At 40.0% G+C, this 23,407-nt stretch overlaps 1 long non-coding RNA gene across 2 annotated transcripts; it reads right to left on the reverse strand.

Annotated features, from left to right (window-relative positions):
• Positions 1–10,369: 10,369 nt before the first annotated feature.
• LOC112227127 lies at positions 10,370–23,320 on the reverse strand. Of its 2 annotated transcripts, none has more exons than XR_002949823.2 (3): positions 23,008–23,320; positions 11,542–11,641; positions 10,370–11,417 (listed from the first exon to the last, which is right to left on the reverse strand). It is a non-coding gene; the product is annotated as an uncharacterized LOC112227127 (long non-coding RNA). The 2 variants fall into 2 exon arrangements; XR_002949824.2 differs by having other exon boundaries at positions 22,824–23,320.
• Between the last annotated feature and the right edge of the window lie 87 nt (positions 23,321–23,407).

Below are 23,407 nucleotides of genomic sequence, written 5' to 3' on the forward strand. Positions count from 1 at the left end.
TATACAGATTAAATTCTGACTTAGAATATGTGGACAACTACAAATACCTAGGTGTCTGGTTCGACAATAAACTCTCCTTCCAGGCTCACAATCGGCTTCGTATTTCGCAACAAAGCATCCTTAACTGATGTTGCCATACATAACCTAATAAAACTGACTATCCTACCGATCCTTGACTTCGGCGATGTCATTTACAAAATAGCCTCCAACACTCTACTCAGCAAACTGGATTTAGTCTATCACAGTGCCATCCGTTTTGTCACCAAAACCCCATATACTACCCACTTCCCACTGGCTTGTTTGAATGAGTGTTTAGCTAACTGAATAGCTGGATAAGTGCTACTGTACATTTAGCAAGTCCAGTATAAGGGCCTTGAATTGGAGTTACAGTTTTATGGTCTAGGTCTTGATTCGGTCTCTCTCCGCCCTCCCGGTCTTGATTCGGTCTCTCTCCGCACTCCCGGTCTTGATTCGTTCTCTCTCCGCCCTCCCGGTCTTGATTCGGTCTCTCACCACCCTCCCGGTCTTGATTCGGTCTCTCTCCCCCGCCCGGTCTTGATTCGGTCTCTCTCCGCCCTCCCGGTCTTGATTCGGTCTCACCCCCCTTCCTATTTTGTTGCATTACAACCGGTAATTTAAATGGATTTTTATTTGGATTTCATGTAATACACCAAATAGTCCAAATTGGTGAAGTGAAACAAAAGGTGGTGTGTGGTACCTTCAGAAGTCACATAATTAGTTAAATAAAGTCCACCTGTGTGCAATATAAGTGTCACATGATCTGTCACATGATCTCAATATATATAGACTTGTTTTGAAAGGCCCCAGAGTCTGCAACACCACTAAGCAAGGGGCACCACCAAGCAAGCAGCACCATGAAGACCAAGGAGCTCACCAAACAGGCCAGGGACAAAGTTGTGGAGAAGTACAGATCAGGGTTGGGTTCTAAAAAAAAAACTGAAACTTTGAACATCCCACGGAGCACCATTAAATCCATTATTAAAAAAATGGAAAGAATATGGCACAACAAACCTGCCAAGAGAGGGCCGCCCACCAAAACTCAAGGACCAGGCCAGGAGGGCATTAATCAGAGAGGCAACAAAGAGACGAAAGATAACCCCGAAGGAAGTGCAAAGCTCCACAGCGGAGATTGGAGTATCTGTCCATAGGACCACTTTAAGCCGGACACTCCACAGAGCTAGGCTTTACGGAGGAATGGCCAGAAAAAAGTAATTGCTTAAATGAACAAATAAGCAAACACGTTTGGTGTTCGCCAAAAGGCATGTGGGAGACTCCCCAAACATATGAAAGAAGGTACTCTGGTCAGATGAGAGTAAAATAGATTTTTTGGGGCCATCAAGGAAAACGCTATGTCTGGCACAAACCCAACACCTCCCATCACCCCGAGAACACCATCATCGGCAGGGACTGGGAAACCGGTCAGAATTGAAGGAAGGATGGATGACGCTAAATACAGGGAAATCTTGAGGGAAACCTGTTTCAGTCTTCCAGAGATTTAAAACTGGGACGGAGGTTCCCCTTCCAACAGAACAATGACCCTAAGCTTACTGCTAAAGCAACACACGATTGGTTTAAAGGGAAACATTTAAATGTCTTGGAATGGCCTAGTCAAAGCCCAGACCTCAATCTAATTGAGAATCTGTGGTATGACTTAAAGATTGCTGTACACCAGAAGAACCCATCCAACTTGAAGGAGCTGGAGCAGTTTTGCCTTGAAGAATGGGCAAAAATCCCAGCGCCAAGCTTATAGAGACATACCCCAAGAGACTTGTAGCTGTAATTGCTGCTAAAGGTGGCTCAACAAAGTATTGACTTTGGGGTGATGAATAGTTATGCACGCTCAAGTTTTCATTTTTTTTGTCTTGTTTGTTTCACAAAAAATAGATTTTGCACCTTCAAAGTGTAGGAATGTTGTGTAAATCAAATGACACAAACCCCCCCAAAAATCTATTTTAATTCCATGTTGTAAGGCAACAAAATTGGAAGAATGCCAAGGGGGATGAATACTTTCGCAAGCCACTGTATGTAAGTATGTGTGTATGTATTTATATATATATTTATATATATATATATATATATATATATATATATTAAATAAATAAAAAGTGAAGGTTGCATTCAATTGCCCCTCTGTGTTGCACACAACAAGCTTCCATTCCTCCTGTCCACAAGGGGATTGATGGCTGATTTAAGATGAAATATTCAACTCTGTTACTTTATTTGGCACTTATCTGCACTTACTATAGTACTTTTATTTGTGACTCGTTTCAGGAAACTAGGCGTATGTCGCCGGGTCACTACTTCACAGGAGAGACATTTGAACATAACTTTTTTTTAAATCAAAAAGCGTTTTTTTTGGCAGAAATGCCTTCTGGAACATGTGAACTTTCATGTGCCTGAATAACAAACACATTGTTAAATTACGAGACTAGTTGGTTTAGCCACAGAAAAAGCCAGCAACCTTCCCACTAGCCATGATTGGCTGAGATAATGAGTGGGCTGGACATGCTGAGACTTTGGATTGGTCTGCCATATAGCATGCTTCTGTCTATTCGAGCTGGTTAGTATGTGTAGGTTATCCTGTCTAACGCAGCTTCTTTTTAAATGTATCACATAGTAGAACTGCATAAGTATTGCTCTCTACTTTCTGGAGGACTGAGTTTTGAAATCAGTGGAATTAGAATATGATAGCTAAGGAGATGGAGAAAACACCTGTCTCCGGATTACATCTTCAAACTAAGGGCAACCATGGCATCCGTGACAGAGAGAAGCATCCATCCATGAAGTATACGGGTAAGATAGTCTAGCTAACTACATTTTCAGATATTACACGTTTCTAATTTTGACAAAGTCGTTTTCATTTCATGTTAGTGTACTGTTAGCTAGCTAGCTAACATCAGCTGGCTGGCTCGCTAGCTAAAATTACATGTCTGATCTTATTATTCGTATCTCAGAGCCATTTGCTTTGCTAGCTAGCTAACTAACTAATGTTAGCTAGCTAACATTGAACCTGGTTGGTTAGCTACCTGCAGATTCATGCAGGATAGTAACGTCATTTATTTGATTTATTAAACCTCTTTTAACTAACCAAGTCAGTTAAGAACAAAGTCTTATTTACAATGATGGCCTACACCGGCCAAACACTAACCCAGTGGGCCAATTGTGCGCCACCCTATGGGACTCTCAATCACAACCGTTTGTGATACCGCCTGGAATCGAACCTAGGTCTGTAGTGACATCTCTAGCACTGAGATGCAGTGCCTTAGACTGCTGCACCACTCTGGAGCCCTAAATGTTAAGCCAACTCTTGGAAGTTCAAAGACATTCACAGTTCCTCCATAGAAGCCGCTCCTCCATAGGTATAATTCTGTGGGACAAATTGAAATAACATAATTCTATGGGACACATTTAGATTCAAGACAAGTCTTCTCCTCTACCCTGTCTCACTTTCTCCCCACCTGAAAAATGTGTTGAAAACGTTTGACCTCTGTCATTGCCAACAAAGGGTATATAACAAAGTATTGAGATAAACTTTTGTTATTGACCAAATACTTATTTTCCACCATAATTTGCAAATAAATTCATTAAAAATCCTACAATGTGATTTAAAAAAAAAAAATCTAATTTTGTCTGTCATAGTTGAAGTGTACCTATGATAAAAAGTACATGCCTCTCTCATCTTTTTAAGTGGGAGAACTTGCACAATTGGTGGCTGACTAAATACTTTTTTGCCCCACTGTACAATATAGCTTGCCTGCTCCATAGCAAGCTGCTCTAGCCGCACTGATTGGTGAATTCATTTAACGTCAAGCTAATGAACTGTTACTTTTTTAGGGTTCGAACCGGTTCAGAACTGTATTTTACTGGCCGGAGCAGTGAAACGGAACGAAACAACTATGGTTCTGTTCAGAACTAAATGATTGGAAGTGGTTTCAACCCCTGGTTTTCAGTGACATTCACCCAATAACCAAGTCGTGTACAGACTCAAATGAATGAACAACAAAGACAGAACGCAATATGACATTTTATTAAATAGTTTGGGAAATTTGCCTCATCTCGGAGGGAAGATCCTCAGTCAGATGATGTGATGGCAGGTAGCCCAATGCAGGGAGGTGTTGGAGGTGGACGGTTGTCGAAAACTGTTGCTGAAAAACAGCAAGTGAGAAAACGAGGGTAAGTTCTTATATCCCACCCCGTTCTTATATGCCACCCATGTTCGCAGTTCAGAACAATTGCAAGGTGATGATTGCAAGGTGTTCCGATATCTTTTTCAACTGTCCCATTATCTGGTATTAATGTCCATTCTAGAATGCCCTTTTAGCCAATCAGACATGAGTATTCATCAATGCTGTTATATAAATATAAATAATGACACTCTAATTGAAAATCATTAAACGAAATAGGGATTTATATCAGCCTAATCGAGGAGTAGATTACATCACACATTCCAGTGTTTAAACTTGTAATGCGGCTGCATGGGATTTCTATTAATGCAACTCAGTGCATCCAATGGCAATGTCCACAGTAAGTATAACACTGCAATGATATGTTATGCGTTTGACGCTTATTGCGGGTTAATGCTGATCTGATTGAATCCTGGCCTTAGTTGAATATCTTGAGCAATTTATGGCCAAGAATTGATCCATTCCTCCATGTCTTGTTTATGTGCGCAAAACTCAGAGACACAATCGCAAACCTCAGAGAGACACAATATTGCACACCTCAGAGAGACACAGTATCCACACCTCAGAGAGACACAGTATCCACACCTCAGAGAGACACAGTATCCACACCCCAGAGAGACACAGTATTCACACCTCAGAGAGACACAATATCACACAACTAAGAGAGACACAGTATCCACACCCCAGAGAGACACAGTATTCACACCTCAGAGAGACACAATATCACACAACTAAGAGAGACACCATATCTCACACCTCAGAGACACACACCTGTTTTGTCGTTGATTTCTCCAGTCTAAATGAACCTTCAATGTCCCTTCACTTTATATATATTGCCAACATATATTACCGCACTTATGACATAAAAGTGATAAATACTTGAGTTTTGTTGGTCTCTGGCCTAGAAGGGCGACCTACGACCTAATAGGGTTGCTTTAAGTGACTTGAATTAGTGGACAGCCATGCTAGATTGCTCCAGTCACATTCCACCCCGATCAACTCATTGGAGACTCCCATGGTAGTTTTCCACTGACAATTAGGCCTGCTGTAAAACTACAGTCGGTACAAAGGGAACAAAACAACTGGAATGTTAAAGGCCCAATGCAGTAAAAAATGGGATTTGCCCTTGTTTTTAGAAATATTTACACATGTTGTGGGAATAATACTGTGACAATTATGATAATGCCCTTTTAGTGTAATACCTGTTTGAAAAGACTACCTGAAATTTCTGCCTGTTTTAGTGGGATGGAGTTTTGGCCTTCCATGGTGACCTCAACATGTGGTAAATTAGTTAATAGACCAATAGGAAAGAGTGTTCCAAACCTCTCTGCAAATAACAGCAAGTTTTCTGTTTTCCCCTCCTGACTCAGACCACTCCCAGACAGTCCTAGCAAAATTCTTGCTTGAGAAATTGCCATTTGCTAAGAAGCTATTTTTGTTTGTTTTCAATTAAAATTGTCAAAAGTAATCACAGTAAGGTACTTAATTGTTACTCAGAAATAATTTGGTATTGATAATAGTGTATAAAGTGTGTGTGGGACGTGGATTTATCTTGACATTAGACTACTGTTGATGTTTTGAAAACATCTAATATCTTGCGATGCTCTGCCTAAGTTTATAACCCACCAGGTGGCACCATGGTGACTGAACAAGAGACTGTGTTCCATTTCAAATTAAGTGATTTTACATCTGTGTGAATTACTTTTCAAAGGGAGCACATTTTGTAGTTGAACCCAGCCTCTGTCCCAATTGTGGAAACAGCTTTTCTTAATCTTTCCAACCTATGATTCCAACATTTCTGACTTCTACTCTTTCTTCCACATGTTGGAACCAAGTCCTGATTTTTGATGGCTTGATTCCAAGACTCTTCTCTAGACCAGGTCTTTCCAGCCCTGTTCCTGGAGAGCTACCGTTTTGTAGGTTTTCACTCCTACCCTAATCTGATGCACCTGGTTCTAATAATGCACTGGTTGATAAAGCTGAATCATGTAAATTACAACTGTGGTTGGAGTGATCCTACAGGAGGGAGGCTCTCCAGGAACAGGGTTGGAGTGATCCTACAGGAGGGAGGCTCTCCAGGAACAGGGTTGGAGGGATCCTACAGGAGAGTGGCTCTCCAGGAACAGGGTTGGAGGGATCCTACAGGAGGGTGGCTCTCCAGGAACAGGGTTGGAGTGATACTTACAGGAGGGAGGCTCTCCAGGAACAGGGTTGGAGTGATCCTACAGGAGAGTGGCTCTCCAGGAACAGGGTTGGAGGGATCCTACAGGAGGGTGGCTCTCCAGGAACAGGGTTGGAGTTATCCTACAGGAGGGTGGCTCTCCAGGAACAGGGTTTGAGTGATCCTACAGGAGGGTGGCTCTCCAGGAACAGGGTTGGAGTGATCATACAGGAGGGAGGCTCTCCAGGAACAGGGTTGGAGGGATCCTACAGGAGGGAGGCTTTCCAGGAACAGGGTTGGAGTGATCCTACAGGAGGGTGGCTCTCCAGGAACAGGGTTGGAGTGATCCTACAGGAGGGTGGCTCTCCAGGAACAGGGTTGGAGTGATCCTACAGGAGGGTGGCTCTCCAGGAACAGGGTTGGAGTGATCCTACAGGAGGGAGGCTCTCCAGGAACAGGGTTGGAGCCCTGCTCTAGACTCTCCCATGTAGGCAGGCACACACACACACACACACACACACACACACACACACACACACACACACACACACACACACACACACACACACACACACACACACACACACACACAGTTCCTTCCAAGAGAGCATGACACTCCAACACATGACCCCTACAAGCCTTGTAACAGCCAACAAAGCTGCCATTCATTTCCATAAACACATGTACCCCTTATTTATAGAACTGTTCCAAGTACAGGCCTGACGCACAATCTGGGGATGCCCACAAAGCCCCCTAATACAGTTAACAGTCAGGTCATTTGAACTTGACCTCAGACTGGCTTGAAATGTAATCGCTACAGGACCAGGGCTTATCCAAATCTACAGCACTGTTATGGTACTGCATCACTACTAGATCTTGCGAACATCCACTCATCAATTCTGCTCGTGACACGGTGACCTGATTTAATCTTGAGCAGTTTGACGCTCTGTTATTCACGCACTAATTTTGCCATTTGAACCCAAATTCACTTTGTACTCATCTCGTGAATGGAGCTATCACAGTTCAATGGGCTCTTCCACCTGTTCGATAACTTTTCTCCCACAGGAGCTTTGTTGAACAAAAAAGTTTGTGAACAGTCATTCGATTGGATGATAAAAATGTCATTGTATTTAACCAGGTAAACTAAAGGTGAAATAAGTATTTAAGACAAACGGTTGATTTTGAACTGAAAAATACAAAGTTGTTCTTATTATACTTTATTTGGGTCAAATAATTCATCCACCTGGCCTTAAGAGATCGTGGGGATTGACTTAATTTCTCTCTGTTTATCACAAGACAATAACTAGCAGCGTCACACATCCTACCACTTCCACCAGATGTCATAGTTTTTTTGTATTCTCCACAAGTTCACATTGTCGACATGCCTGTTTCAGCAACAACAACAGCAGCAACAGAATTGTGGGTTTTGAACAACAGGAAATGTCATGCCGATTTAAGTCTAGGAGAAATAATATGCTCACACTCATAGTAATGACTGGTTACAAAACCATTCTCATACCCCACAGATGAGCTGAGTTCATATTTCAGAAACCTCTGGCTTATTACATGTCATGTGATTGTATCTGGTTTCTCTCTGGAGTAACCTGACACACTACTAGACTGTGGAATTCACTCTACTTGAGGAAGTTCCTAGTTTGTATTCTGCACTACTGGACTGTGTGGTATTTAATCTAAGTGCCATAACAATCAGTTCAAGGGTTTCGAACCAGTCTTTATTATCAATCAATAATTTTGCACAATCACTTTTTTTTAAGGAGTGGTAGTGGAGAGTCACTCTCCTTCTGTATATTTTTTAATGCTTTATTGATAGACAAAGTATTCAGACCCCTTGACTTTTTCCACATTTTTTTACGTTAAAGCCTTATTGTAAAGTGGACTAAATAAAATAAAAATCCTCATCAATCTACAAACAAAACCCCAAAATGACAAAGCGAAAAAACGTTTTTAGACATTTTAAAACCAGAAATACCTTATTTACATAAGTATTCAGTCCCTTTGCTATGAGACTTGAAATTGAGCTCAGGTACATCCTGTTTCCATTGATCATCCTTGAGATGTTTCTACAACTTGATCCACCAGTCGTAAATTTAATTGAGTGCACATCATTTGGAAAGGCACACACCTGTCTATAAAAGGTCCCACAGTTGACAGTGCATGTCAGAGCAAAAATGAAGCAATGAGGTTGAAGGAATTGTCTGTAGAGCTCCAAGAAAGGATTGTGTCAATGCACAAATCTGGGGAAGGGTACCAAAAAATGTCTGCAGCATTGAAGGTCCCCAAGACCGCAGTGGCCTCCCTCATTCTTAAATGGAAGAAGTGTGGAACCACCAGTACTCTTCCTAGAGCTGGCTGCCTGACCAAACTGAGCAATTGGGGGAGAAGGGCCTTGGTCAGGGAGGTGACCAAGAACTCAATGATCACTCTGACAGAGCTCCAGAGTTCCTTCCAGAAGGACAACCATCTCTGTAGCACTCCACCAATCAGGCCTTTATGGTAGAGTGGCCAGACCGAAGCCACTCCTCAGTAAAAGGCACATGACAGCACGCTTGGAGTTTGCCAAAATGCACCTAAAGACTCTCAGACCATTAGACACTGGTCTGATGAAACCAAGATTGAACTCTCTGGCCTGAATACCAAGCGTCACATCTGGAGGAAACCTGGCACCATCCCTACGGTGAAGAATCGTGGTGGAAGCATCATGCTGTGGGGATGTTTTTCAGCGGCAGGGATTGGAGGACTAGTCAGGATCGAGGGAAGGATGAACAGAGCAAAGTAGAGAGAGATGCTGCTCAGGATGTCACGTTGGGTCAACGGTTCACCTTCCAACAGGACAATGACCCTAAACACACAGGCGAGACAGCGGGTAAGTCTCTGAATGTGCGATGCCTTATGGGACTCATGATCATGGCCAGTTGTGATACAGCCTGGGATCGCACCAGGGTCTGTAGTGACGTCTCTAGCACTGCAGTGCCTTAGACCGTTGCGCCACTCGGGAGCTACTGCAAACATTTCTAAAAACCTGTTTTTGTCATAATGGGGTATTGTGTGTAGATTGATGAAGGGGAAAAAAGCAATTTAATCCATTTTAGAATAAGGTCCATAATGTGACTAACATTTGGAAAAAGTCAAGGGGTCTGAATACTTTGAATGCACCGTATGTGAAGGGAAGACACAAAGAGAAGGGAGCACACAGGGATTGGGACCCCGGTCTCCGGCAGGGAGTCTTATATGTGCATAGAGCCGGGAGTGTTACCATTGGATCACAGCTCCCCACACAATCACTTCTTTCACGTGTATTTATTCAACACTGTTGACCGATAATACGGGGTGCTACGCTATATTGTTTGTTTACATTTCAACAAACAATATAGTTCTCTGCTACCAATGACTGGAACGAATTGCAAAAATCACTAACTTTAAGCATCAGCTATCATAGCAGCTTACAGATCATTGCACCTGTACATAGCCCATCTGTAAATAGCCCATCCAACTACCTCATCCCCATGTTGTTATTTATTTTATTTATATATTTTTTTGCTCCTTTGTACCCCAATATCTCTACTTGCACATTCATCTTCTGCACATCTATCACTCCAGTGTTTATTTGCGAAAAGTAAGTAAACTGTCTTATATTTTGGGTTCTGATGGGATCTTACAGTTTAACTTAAGTTCATGAGTTCAATATGTTATATTCTTCAAGAATCAATCGGTACATATAATTATTTTACAAGTCTAAAAATTGATGTAGCAACTGCAGATTGCTACATAAAACAGCTGAAAGTTCACTCGATACCGATAGCATGTGATATATCATAGGGAAAATCGTTAATTTTTATGGTTTAACTGATTGCCAGATTTACTAGGAATTTTAATTGAGTCACAGTCTGCCTCTTGCATCATGAGGCATTAAAGGTGAACTGCATTTGTTTCTTCCGGTGCTCATTAAGAAATGCAGCGGCCATTATTGAATCCCAAACAAGAGTTGTCTTTCTGGGTGTGGTTTAATGTGGGTGTTTCTTGGGTGTGTCTTTGCCATTCATTTACAACAAACAAACAAGGGTAGTAGTGAGTAACTTAGTGACAGTGAGGAAAGCTGAGCTAGCTTTGCTATGGAGAGAAGTTCTGAAGTTGAAGACTTGTCCCCTCCTGAGTGACCTGCCATCTCAAGATGATCTGCTGATTCAGTTCTATGTGTAGGCTAAAGCCTGCGCTGACCTTGTGTTTAGCCAATCTGACAGAAGCTAGCAAGCTAGCATTGCTTGGGGATAGCTACAGCTGGCTATCCATCTAGCTAGCTGAAATTTCTCTGACAAATCACAGCTATACCAAGATAGCAAGAAGTACCAGTGTCTGGAATGTGTGTCATGAGACACACCTTCTACAAAACCTTGCTACAAAAATAGCTTCCAACTTGAAGTTTTGTCACGTCATGTAACCCCCTGATCACATGTTACCGTGAATCGATACCAACAACTGCCAGTTGATTACCTGGTCTTCAGTCAGCTCAGCTGTCAACAAAAGTTTTCTATAACTGGCTTGTTTTGTCTTGTCTCTCCTTATGTCCACTGTTAGATCTTTCCCTAATATACCTACAGGTGTAGGCTACATGTGGACATTGCACAACACAGGAGGCTGCTGAGGGGAGAACAGCTCATAATAATGGCCAAAATGTAGTGAATGGAATTTCACCAAACACATGGAAACCATGTGTTCAATATATACTGAACAAAAATATAAACGCAACATGCAACAATTTCAACGATTTTACACAGTTACAGTTCATATAAGGAAATCAGTCAATTTAAATAAATTCAATAGGCCCGAATCTATGGATTTCTCATGACTGGGTAGGGGCCCACCCACTGGGGAGCCAGGCCCACCCATTGGGGAACCAGGCCTAGTCAATCATAATACATTTTTTAAAGACAGACACAATGCTCTCAGAAACACTCCACTCTCTCCCAGACATCTGTATAAACCTGTCTTTTAGTCAGGGGACTCCATAACAAACCATCTCTCCTGTCCTCCATCTGTAGAAAAACAAGGTAGAGTTGGTACACACAGCACTGATTACATTATCAGTGGTTGTTAGCTATATTCCAGGACAGACAAGTGATAGTATTTTGACCTATGACCAGATCAAAAGTGACCAACCTGAAGTGGGACTGGTGTCTGGCCACGTACTTCCTCAGCCTTCTGTTCCTGATATGGTAGGGGTGTTCCCACGACACTGCCGATCAGCAAATCCACCAAACTGTTAAAATAGAGAGACTCATAAAATCATCATTGTGTAGTAAAACCATGAAAAGTAGTGCACCTAAGCTGAGACCTGGTGTTCGGAGTTTTTTTCTCATGTAAACCCAATGTAAGTGTTATGATACACTGAATTAATTTCAAAACAGAATGGATGTACTCTGAAACACCCAAAGTGGTTCTTCAATGTGAGTAATTGAGTTTTTAAGAGAGTGGTGTGAAAACACTGGTTGGTGGTTCAGTGCATGTAAAAGGCTGCAGCCAAACACAACATGTTTTGGCAGACTGTCTCTCATATAATTGCAAATGGTTTAAAGCATAAATATTGATTGATTATAAATATTGATTGATTATAAATATTGATTTGATTTTCTGTCAATATTTGAATTAACATTTTAAATAATGTTAATTTTTTTTTTTCTAGGGTAGACTTTGGCACTAATTATAGGCTACAGTTGCCAGGCAACTTTGTGAGATTATAAATAATGTTACAATCAAAATGTTCAGGGCCACACTACCGGTCAAAGGTTTTAGAACACCTACTTCTTTATTTTTACTATTTTCCGCAGAATAATAATGAAGACATTAAAACTATGAAATATTACATGGCATCATGTAGTTATCAAAAAAGTGTTAAACAAATCAAAATCTAATTTATATTTAATATAATTTATATTTATACTTCAAATAACCACCCTTTTCCTTGATGACAGCTTTGCACACTCTTGGCATTCTTTCAATCTCAACCAGCTTCACCTGGAATGCTTTTCCAACAGTATTGAAGGAGTTCCCACATATGCTAAGCACATTGTTGGCTGCTTTTCCTTCACTCTGCGGTCCGACTCAACCAAATTGAGATGGTTTGGGATGAGGTCAGGGGATTATGGAGGCCAGGTCATCTGATGGAGTGCTGCAAAGCACCATCACACCTCCTCCTCCATGCTTCATTGTCGGAACCACACATGAGGAGATCATCTGTTCACCTACTCTACATCTCATAGAGACACAGCGGTTGGAACCAAAAATCGCAAATTTGGACTCATCAGACCAAAGGACAGATTTCCACCGGTCTAATGTCCATTTCTATAGGGCTATCTTCTGTATACCACCCCTACCTTGTCACAACACAACTGATTGGCTCAAATGCATTAAGAAGGAAAGAAATTCCACAAATGAACTTTTAACAAGGCACACCTGTGAATTGAAATTACTTCCAGGTGACTACCTCATGAAGCTGGTTGAGAGAATGCCAAAAGCTGTGCAAAGCTGTCATCAAGGCAAAGGGTGACTACTTTTAAGAATCTCAAATATCAAATATATTTTGATTTGTTTAACACTTTTTTGGTTACTACATGATTCCATGTGTTATTTCATAGTTTTGATACCTTACATACAGATCTTTCTAAATATAAAAATGTCTATCAATGTAAAAATGTTTAAGACCTTTTAATGTTTTGTCGTTTAATGTCGTTATAATTTGCAAATAGAATATAAAGCATTTGAAGCTTCAATCATATCTTGAAAAAGTAATGTTATACTTATTAATTATTATCCTGGACAAACGTATTAATTTGTAATTTCACAAAACACTTTTTTCTCATGTCCTTTTCTTTGAACATAATACTATACATTTGACCTTTTAGAATTACCGATGAGGAGTTTATCAACACACCATATAAGAGCAGGGAATATACAAAAAGAGGAGGAATTCCCATTTACAGTATTTGGAAACTCCAGAAGAAGGGATCTAATTCTGCACTAGACAGGATTCAAAACAGCATCATAGTGTTTAGGAGCTTTAGAGAGAGGAAACAACGCCAAAAGAGAAGGAATTTAATTCTGCACTACACAGGACTCGAAACACTGTAATAATGTTTTCAAGCTTTTCCGGGTCAGTGCTCCCAGTCTTTGGCAAGATGTTGCACAACTCTTGACTATTTGGTGTTACAACACACCATGTCATGTTTCATAACACCTCAGGATGAATGTTTCTTAAATCTGGCCCAATACCATCCCAACCATGTGTTTCAATACTAAAGTAAAGTTAAAGGAAAACCTCACCCATTTGATTCATTAGTCCATTGTTGATATAGTCCCAAAATATTTTGCTTGTCAGCAATCAAGTTTTCAAGATATATAACTTTCAAAATACAGAAATATATATATTTTTGAAAGAGTTTTTGGATGGAGTTTTCCTTTTAAGGTTTTGTCTCGTTTAACTCAGTTGCCACTTGTTTTAGTTTTACAAAGCACTTAATTTTTGACATGCATGTTTTGTAAGTAGTGTTGCTGAATGCTTGCTGCCACATATTTGTAGCATGTTAGCTAAAAAGACTGGTACTCAGGCTAGACAAGTACCATCCTTCATTTATTTTTACCATAGAAAATACACAATAGATTGTTTAAGAGAACAGGGATGTTGTTTTAGCACTAGTAGCAGATGAAGCCCCCAAATGCTAGATAGCTAGTGCTAACCAACCTTGATCATGACTCCCAATTCCATTACAGTAAAGGCAGAAAACCGCCAGGGACTGAGTTATTGAGAGCAAGTACTAACCCAAACAACATGCGTATTCTCATAAAAGTAGATTGCTACCTAACTTCCAAATCTGGTTAAGTTATCAATATCTTTGTCGGAGGGATCTTCTTAGCTAACCAGTTCCAGTGGAAAATGTATTGATAGCAAGCCAGCTAACGTTACATCTAATCATCAGTTGCAACGTTGGCTATGCAAATTTCCTCTATATGATTTTACACATTAGCCAGAGGCTATGTACTTATCTAGTTAAATCACAGAATCATAGTTAGCTACTCACCACAGACCAGTCACAGTCATCATGTCGTACGTTTGTTATATGTAATCCATTCTTTGCCATATTGGTGAATGCATTAGAACTTTGCACCAACTTTACGGAAGTCCATTTTCACTCCTATGCCAAGCAAGTGTGTGTGCGTTGCAGACTTGAAAACATGTCCACAACACATGGCAGCTGGGGCCGGACCACATCTTGTTGTCTCTGGGCAATTGGACATCATTGTCAAAAGCTGGCATGTCAGTAATCCATACCCCACCCATACATACACGTTGTGACACATTCAGTTACAAATCTCGTTTTGGACAATACTGATTTTATGAACAAAATTATCCTATTTACACTTTGTATTCAATTTGGAAATTGTAATTCATGTTTCTGACTCATATTGATGCCCCACGGGCTGTTTATAACCAGAGAAGTTGGTTCTAGTAGGCAGTTCCCCTTTGAAACTTCTTATGGATCAAATCCCGATGGCGGGATCGATTTGACAGCATACGGTGAAATGGCAGAGCGCCAAATTCAAATTAAATTATTAGAAATATTTCCCTTTCATACAATCACAAATGCAATACACCAAAATAAAGCTTAACTTCTTGTTAATCCAGCCACCGTGTCAGATTTCAAAAAGGCTTTACGGCGTAAGCAAACCATGCTATTATCTGAGGACAGCACCCCATCATACAAACACATGACAATCATAATTCAACCCACCAGGCGCAACACAAAACTCAGAAATAACAATATAATTCATGCCTTACCTTTGAAGATCTTCTTCTGTTGGCACTCCAATATGTCCCATAAACATCACAAATGGTCCTTTTGTTTGATTCATTCCATCGTTATATCCCCAAAATGTCAATTTATTTGGCGCATTTGATTCAGAAAAACACCGGTTCCAACTCGCCCAACATGACAACAAATTATCTAATGAATTACCTGTAATCTTGGTCCAAACATTTCAAACAACTTTCCTAATCCAACTTTAGGTATTTTAAAACGTAAATAATCAATAACATTTAAGATGGGATAAACTGTGTTAAATAGCAGATAAAATCAAAGTGGAGCGAGCTTCAGGTTGTGCGTCTCAGGTCGTGCGCCCCAAACAAAAGATTCCACTAGGCTCAACTCCCAGAAAGGCTACTTCTTCATTACGCAAAGGAAAAACATCAACCAATTTCTAAAGATTGTTGACATCTAGTGGAAGCCATAGGAACTGCAATCATATTTCTATTAAAACGGGCTTGCCATAAAAACCTAATGGAAAACAGATTGACCTCAAAAAAGAATTCCCCTGGTTGGATTGTGCTCGGGGTTTCGCCTGCCAAAACAATTTTGTTATACTCAGTTTTAGAAACTTCAGAGTGTTTTCTATCCAAATCTACTAATAATATGCATATCCTAGCTTTAGGCCTGAGTAGCAGGCAGTTTACTTTGGGCACGCTTTTCATCCGGACGTGAAAATACTGCCCCCTATCTCAGAGAGGTTATTAAAGTGTGCCTCCTGTTTTCTCCCAAGGGAAATCTACATAGAAGGTAAATAAAAAGATGTATGAAAAGGAAGAGGATGTGAAGTTTAATGTTTCGACTTTGTTGTACCTAGTGTATATGCTCTGCTTTTTGCTGAATGAAAGGTCAAATAAAGAGTGTTTAAAAGTATTTCTCAGAGTTTCATATGTTAATTATTTAACAATACTTCACATGCCTGCAATTACATCTGTTGTTGTTATTTGAGGGGGAGGGGGGTTATGATAAGCCAAGAAAGTTGTACTCAGCTATTATTTGAGACATTTCTAGGTCATATTCTTCAAAACAACAAGTTGAAATAGATTAACTATTACAGCTGCTCAAACAGTTTCTCAACCACAGGAGAACAGTTGATCACCTTGAGGCAATATGTGAACGCTCCACAGGTATGCAGAGCCTATAGGCGTGGCATTTCACATGACATGTGCACACATGGAGATATACAGTGTGGTTTTACCCTCCTATATATCAAATGAATGCCTGTCTGTAGATCTCCTGAGGACACGATCGATGCAGGTTAAAGTTAAATCCATATAGATTGCATATGGCATATCATGAATAAATATAATTTATCTTTACCATATCTTTTTAATGGCTATAGTAACTGTTAAAGACAGTTGAACATGAAACCTTATGCAATATTTAAAAAGGCCTCCTGGCATTCTGCATTACGTAATGATACACTATCATGTACATTTTTGGTGTGCCTGTTGCTCTGTATTATTATTATTGTTATTGTAAATGCCCAGCATTCTGTCTTTTAGAGGTAAAGCATTACTTTACAGCTCAGTTTAATTCTTAAATCATAAATAATAAGGTTTTGAAGTATCTGCCCTATAGCTAGGAGATATAAGAAAGCTCAGGAAATATGGAAATATATTTTGTACACATATTTAACCACTTTATTATTTTTTTACTAGATTGACACCATAGACTCTAGGTGGTTTTAAGCTGGTACTTAATTGTTATTACCATGGTAACAATGGATACATTCTGGTACTTACCTCAAACTCAAATATATTTGCTTATCTCAAAGAAACCAAAATGTAATTACAATGCAATATTAGGTCATGTAATTACTTAGTAACTACCTGGTACACAAAGTTCTGTCAAAGAAAAAGAAGAAAAAGAAGAAGCATTTACCAAAAAAAATGAAAAAAATCAGACCTACATTGAGGATTCATGAGGTTCTTTTTCATTGAGAGAATTTAACAACATATCACTTTCAAATGGATGCAATAATTCTGTCATCCTGGCCAATTTTGTAAGGTTTAAATATTCTCTGCAGAATCATTGCTCTGAAGCTTTGGACTTTTTTACCTTCATACTATCCGTAATGAATGAGCGGGTGTTTTGCAAACATGACCTTTGACCTCTGTCAGGTAACTATGCACCTAGGTAAAGTTTGTGAGATGGGGCATGTAGATACTTTCAAATATCTACAGTTCAAGGGTGGAGCAGGGAAGCTCTCTCACAGAGCTCAAACTGGTTTCAAACAAATATACTTTCAGACCAACACAACAGACTATACAGTGCATTCAAAAAGTATTCAGACCCCTTGACTTTTTCCACATTTTGTTACGTTACATTCTAAGGTGGATTAAACTGTTTTTTTTACCCCTCAACAATCTACACACAATACCCCATAATGACAAATCAAAAGCAGTTTTAAAAATATATTTTAGCAAACATAAAAATAAACTGAAATATCACATTTACATAAGTGTTCAGACCATTTACTCAGTACTTTGTTGAAGTACCTTTGGCAGCAATTACAGCCTCAAGTCTTCTTGGGTATGATGCTACAAGCTTGGCACACCTGTATTTGGGGAGTTTCTCCCATTCTTTTATGCAGATCCTCTCAAGGTCTGTCAGGTTGGATGGGGAGTGTTGATGCACGGCTATGTTCAAGTCTCTCCAGAGATGTTCAAGTCCGGGCTCTGGCTGGGCCACTCAAGGACATTCAGAGACTTGTCACAAAGCCACTCCTGCGTTGTCTTGGCTGTGTGCTTAGGGTTGTTGTCTTGTTGGAAGCTGAACCTTCACCTCAGTCTGAGGTCCTGAGCACTCTGGAGCAGGTTTTCATCAAGGATCTCTCTGTACTCTACTTCGTTCTTCATTCTCTCAATCCTGACTAGTCTCCCAGCCCCTGCCGCTGAAAAACATCCCCACAGCATGATGATGCCACCACCATGCTTCACCTTAGGGGTGGTGTCAGGTTTCCTCCAGATGTGACGCTTGGCATTCAAGCCAAAGAGTTCAATCTTGTTTCAGAGAATCTTGTTTCTCATGGTCTGAGAGTCTTTAGGTGACTTTGGCAAACTACAAGCGGGCTGTCATGTGCCGTTTACTGAGGAGTGGCTTCCGTCTGGCCACTCTACCATAAAGGCCTGATTGGTGGAGTGCTGCAGAGATGGTTGTCCTTCTAGAAGGTTCTCCCATCTCCATAAAGGAACTCTGGAGCTCTGTCAGAGTGACCATCTGGGTTCTTGGTCACCTCCCTAACCAAGGCCCTTCTCCCCGGATCGCTCAGTTTGGCTAGGTGGTCAGCTCTAGGAAGAGTCTTGGTGGTTCCAAACTTCTTCCATTTAAGAATGATGGAGGCCACTGTGTTCTTGTGGACCTTCAATGCTGCAGAAATGTTTTGCTACCCTTCCCCAGATCTGTGCCTCGACACAATCCTGTCTCGGAGATCTAGGGACAATTCCTTCGACCTCATGGCTTGGTTTTTGCTCTGACATGCACTGTCAACTGTGGGGACTTATATAGACAGCTGTGTGCCTTTCTAAATCATGTCCAATCAATTGAATTTACCACAGGTGGCACAATTAAGTTTTAGAAACATCTCAAGGATGATCAATGGAAACAGGATGCACCATGCTCGATTTCGAGTCTCATAGCAAATGGTCACAATACTTATGTAAATAAGGTATTTTATTTTTTATACATTTGCAAACATTTCCAAAAATTGTGTGTAGATTGATGAGGATTTCTTTTTAAATCCATTTTAGAATAAGGATTTTAACGTAAAGAACTGTGGAAAAAGTAAATCGGTCTGAATACTTTCCGAAGGAGCTGTAAGTCTTGACATGTCAATCTGGTAAATACACCACTCTCTTACCATCATGTAACTAGTAGCTTTATGTCACTTTAGTACTGTTGTTCCTAATCCCGAATATCCTGAGGCAATAATGTGTTTGCCTCCCTCAACAAAGTCTACAGAGAATTATACATTTTCATATAATCAAAACAGAGATGGGCCTATGGAATTTTGTTGTAAAATATACAGTATGCTCATTTTTGGTTAACATCTTATTTTGCTGCCTTGTGTTTTTGTCAATCTGAACCTTTGACCTTGAAGTGCTTGAACATTCTACTTGACGTCACAACCAATTTAAAAAGACTTTGTCTTGTCTAAACTACACTAAGTCCATGACCATAAAAGACCATTATAAACACATTGTATATTCTATTTGTATGAACATAATGTACATGATGTAATGTCATGATGAGATGTTTCCTGCATTGTGATAGAAGATATGTGGTTAGTGGCAGACAAAACTAGCCTCATCCTTTAACATGCTTCTCTTTTGAACTGCTAATGTTTTTTTTAACATACCAACAGTGTTACAACCCTCTTACATCATGCCTCAAATAGACACTAAACAACACCAACAATAATTGATTTCAAGATACAGGAAACTGCATATTTTCAGCCCTGTAGTAGCCCTACTTTGATGAGCATTAAGAAAAATACGTTTCTCACACTCAACATTGACTGATTCCTCTTATGTTGTCTGAGACAAAATCAATTTGTCTCTTGCATACGTTTAACTTCAAGTGTATGTTTCATTGGCCTGACTCTCTGTACATTAAGGTTTAGCTCATACTCTGATATAGGAATGGAAGAGGCCAGAAGATGAACAGTTCTGGTGCATGTTCATCTTGCAGCTCTCAGGAAAGATGGCTGCCTCGCTGTCACTGTGGTGAGTGGGAGGAAGACAAAACAACTGCACACCAGTGGGACTTTGAAACCTCACAAACCCTGACTATTGGTCTTTTGCTTGTGTAAGTATTTACCACAAGCTGTGTATGTATGGGTTTCTTCTTGTCCATGTTCAATTATACCAAAGTCTCGAAAGAATGCTGCTAAGATGATTAAACCACATGATGTTTCAACCACTAAAGATAAGCGAGGACAACATAGGCCTTTGGAGGAGACATCACGTCCTAGAAATAGAACTATCAGTTACCATAGTCGCCTAAACCTCTTTACCTTTTGTTTATGTATGTAAGTTTGAGAACAGCTGGAGGAGATGTTCCCACTTCAAATGCTTTAATTCAAATATTATTGTTTTAATCCCTTGACTTATTACGTACAGAGTAGCATTTCATTTAACATTTCAGCTGGTGTTTGTTATTAACTAAGCAAGTATGTAGTAACAATTAATATTTTGCTGTTACTTGCTTTAAAAAATCATCCAAAAGTATCTCAAATTGATTGTGAAGCTCAACAAGGTCACTTAGTCACTTAAAGAGGATTTGAACGTGATGCGCGAAAAATGCTAATATCAGTCCCAAGACATGAATGGGTTTTGTGCCACAAATGCTAGAACATTAGCATCTGGAAACAGTGCCAGGGACACGAAACCAAAGCATGGATTGCTGTCATACCTTGTCCATAGACTGCTTACAGGGTAAGGAAACCAATATGTAATTTTGTAATTTGAGTGAACTATCCCTTTAATTACAGGTAGGATATGGTAAGTAATAATGTTTATTTTAATAAGAAACAAGAATAATCATTATGTAACTATTATGAAATGAACCTTTTACATGGCTATAACATTTCCTCTACCATCTCAGCCACATCATTGTGATGTTTTGCCAAACTTGCCAAGGTTAGTTACCACACTCCCTCCTAGATTAGCCTACTCAAGAATCATAATATAGATTAGAATGCAGATAAAATTGCCAACCCAGAGAGTGCTTTTCCCAAATGTTTTAGAACTCATAGCTAGAATTGCATCAGTATCATATGTTGCATATGGCTTCTTGAATTAGCTCTGTTTTATAGAATGAGGAAGCATGTTCGGCATCCCTTTGGTCTTCGTTTCTCTCCATTTGACCAAAAATGAAATCTCTGAGATTCTGGAGTGAGGCAATAGTGGCTTAAACAGACAGCATAAATATCTGATTTAAAAAAGCACTATTGTATTGTATGTAAGTATCTTATAATGGGATGTCTGGGTTGGCCATGTGTTATTTCATGTATTAATTATATTGTATTTAATGTATACAAATATGTCAATATTTTCCTGTTATTATGCTATTTGCTTATCCGAATAGATTGATTTTAGTATTTTACTTTACAAATACCAATAAGCACTACTTTACAACAAGCATTTACTTTACAATAAGCAATATTGCACTCTTTTTTGTCTATTATCATTATGTCACAATGTGTCATAATGCATGTTGTTCAACTAAACATGTAATAAGGCTTTCATTACTAATAAAGTTAACACATTTCAAAATGACAACTGAGTTAGACAAACGTGATCTAAAAGCCACAGTTGTTGCTGCTGTTGTCACACATGTGAAGATTTGGAGATTTATCTAGAGGATGTGGTGTCCAAGAGCTGATTTAGAGCGAAACCATTGCTGTTTTCATGCCTGTTCCACATCAACAACAAACATCAGAGAAGAAAAATAATATTGCGAAGAGCAAAACTTCTGAATCAGCATTAGGTGCTATCTGAAAGTCAGACTCACTCACTCACTCACTCACACACTCACTCACTCACTCACTCACTCACTCACTCACTCACTCACTCACTCACTCACTCACTCACTCACTCACACACACACAATGTTACTTCATTTCAAGTATATATTGTAGCTTACGAAACAGTGATTTCAAGCAAGTAAGGTTCACTACAGATGGGGGCTACACAATGAGAATATCACCTTTGTTAACATTTTGCCTGGCACCTTAATAGGTTAGGCTACTCAAGTTCAATCAGTAGAGGCTGCTGAGGAGAGGACGGCTAATAATAATGGCTGGAATAGAGTCAATGGAATGGTATCAAACGTGGATTCCACGTGGTTGATCAAATCCATTCAAATGTATTTATAGAGCCCTTCTTACATCAGCTGATATCTCAAGGTGCTGTACAGAAACCCAGCCTAAAACCCCAAACAGCTAGCAATGTAGGGGTAGAAGCATGGTGGCCAGGAAAAACTCCCTAGAAAGGCCGAAACGTAGAGAGGAACCAGGCTATGAGGGGTGGCCAGTCCTCTTCTGGCTGTGCCGGGTGGAGATTATAGAACATGGCCAAGATGTTCAAATGTTCATAAATGACCAGCAGGGTCAAATAATAATAATCACAGTAGTTGTCGAGGGTGCAACAGGTCAGCACATCAGGAGTAAATGTCAGTTGGCTTTTCATAGCCGATCATTGAGAGTATCTCTACCGCTCCTGCTGTCTCTAGAGAGTTGAAAACAGCAGGTCTGGTACAGGTAGCACGTCCGGTGAATGATACCATTCAATTGACTCCATTCCAGGAATTACTATGAGCCTTCCTCCCCTCAGCAGCGTCCACTGAGTTGAATAGATGAAATAGCATAAACACAGGTGAAAGTTCACACCTCATTTAGTGGTTCAAGCTGCCTACTGGACAGGCTATTGTCCTTTAAAAGGATGATTTATATATTTGTGTCCCTATCTCTTGATTGACTGAGGGTGCAAGGGGATAATGTTAACAACTCATGTAAAAGTACCAGTAAATAACCAGGATTAAGTAAATAAAGTAAATAATGATTAATGAAATCATACATACAGAAATCACACAGAGCCGTGCGCATTACTATAGCGCATAAACCATTGCTGCCGTTGGAGCTCTTGCGCAAGAGTTTTACGCACGCCTTTAGGTGGATATTTCTGTAAAGGCAATTCTTCACAACAGATTTTTGGCTGCGCTTACTATTAACTATTACTATAAACACAGAGTCCAATTAACTTACAACGTTTGACATTGCTTGCCATTGTGGTGCTTTTCTATTTCCAAAGTCTAGCGTGCGCAACCATCAACGATTATAACGTTCATTATTGAGCCCCCCAAAATACAAAATGAATGTAATCACTCGCACTTTCACACAAAAGCGCACGGAAAATGTTTTAAAATCCCAGGTCGATAGCTGAACGTGACGAAGTCAACAAAGTCAGGTCTGACGATGTTCGTCCACAATTAGTAGTGGTAGATTTACGCGTAAAAGTAAAAACAAGTATCTAACAACAAGCCACCAATCGCCTGATTTTTAGATCAAATGCTCATGCGCAGACCGTGCTCGTGTCTAGCCTCGTGAACGAGCTCAAATTCTTCGAGGTCTACATAATGGTCAGGTGACCTTGTATTTTGACAGT

Source organism: Oncorhynchus tshawytscha, linkage group LG28, assembly GCF_018296145.1.
Source record: "Oncorhynchus tshawytscha isolate Ot180627B linkage group LG28, Otsh_v2.0, whole genome shotgun sequence".
Lineage (NCBI taxonomy): Eukaryota > Metazoa > Chordata > Actinopteri > Salmoniformes > Salmonidae > Oncorhynchus > Oncorhynchus tshawytscha.